Source organism: Piliocolobus tephrosceles, unplaced genomic scaffold, assembly GCF_002776525.5.
Source record: "Piliocolobus tephrosceles isolate RC106 unplaced genomic scaffold, ASM277652v3 unscaffolded_3529, whole genome shotgun sequence".
Taxonomy (NCBI): domain Eukaryota; kingdom Metazoa; phylum Chordata; class Mammalia; order Primates; family Cercopithecidae; genus Piliocolobus; species Piliocolobus tephrosceles.
This window is the reverse complement of record NW_022319076.1, coordinates 1-1,179: the sequence shown is the minus strand read 5'-3', so window position 1 is coordinate 1,179 and position 1,179 is coordinate 1. Positions and strand designations below refer to the sequence as shown.

Genomic DNA, 1,179 nt, shown 5'->3' with positions numbered 1-1,179 from the left:
TGAGTGGAGGCCGAGGGACTCAGAAAAGCTGGAATCAGACCTTCAAATGCATTTAGTGTGAAGCAGAGAACAAGGCCTGAGAGAAAAATACACGGTGTCCAAGGCTGCTGCAGGGGTCAAAGGGGACCCCGATCTGTATTCTAGGACTGTCTTCCCCTCCATGTCCTCAGAGACGTCATCCCTTAATTGTCCTAGAGAGCAGAGGGGGCCCCCAGAGGAAATCAGGGAAACTCATTCCATTCTCCATTCAAGGGAGGGGACATTCTAGCGCTGATCCCATTTTCCTCCCCGCCTCATGGGAGGCCATCGGGGCGATCTAGAGGTGATGGGGAAGGCTCCCCACTGCCCCTGTTACCCGCGCGCTGCAGCGTCTCCTTCCCGTTCTCCAGGTGTCTGCGGAGCCACTCCACGCACGTCCCCTCCAGGTAGGCTCTCATCTGCTCCGCCACACCGGCCGCCTCCCACTTCCGCTGGATGTTCTGAGCCGCCATGTCCGCCGCGGTCCAGGAGCGCAGGTCCTCGTTCAGGGCGATGTAATCCTTGCCGTCCTAGGCGTACTGGTCATACCCGCGGAGGAGGCGCCCGTCGGGCCCCAGGTCGCAGCCATACACGTCCTGGAAGGTGTGAGACCCTGGCCCCGCCCCCGCGGTGAGTCCAGTCCCCGGAGCCCCGCCCCTCCCGGACCAACCCCCGGGGATTTTGGCCTCAAGTGAAAATGAAACCGGGTAAAGGCGCCTGGGGCTCTCCCCGGTCGAGAGTCTGGGTGGGTCCCGCGGTCTCGGGGCGGATCTCGGACCCGGAGCCTCGGGGCGACCCGGGCCGTCCGTGGGGGATGGGGAAGGGGTCGTGACCTGCGCCCCTGTCCGGGGTCACTCACCGGCCTCGCTCTGGTTGTAGTAGCGGAGCGCGGTCCGCAGGTTCTCTCGGTCAGTCTGTGCGTGGGCCTTGGCTTTCTGTGTCTCCCAGTCCCAATGCTCCGGCCCCTCCTGCTCCTTCCACGGCGCCCGCGGCTCCTCTCTCGGACTCTGTGTCGCTGTCGAACCGCACGAACTGCGTGTCGTCCACGTAGCCCACGGAGATGAAGCGGGGCTCCCCGCGGCCGGGCCGGGACACGGAGGTGCTGAAATACCTCAAGGAGTGCGAGCCTGGGGGCGAGGAGAGGCTGAGACCCGCCCGACC

General features: G+C 64.7%; 1 pseudogene; it reads right to left on the bottom strand.

Moving 5' to 3' along the window:
• Positions 1–42: 42 nt before the first annotated feature.
• Positions 43–1,161, bottom strand: LOC111532422 (annotated as a pseudogene).
• Positions 1,162–1,179: the final 18 nt, after the last annotated feature.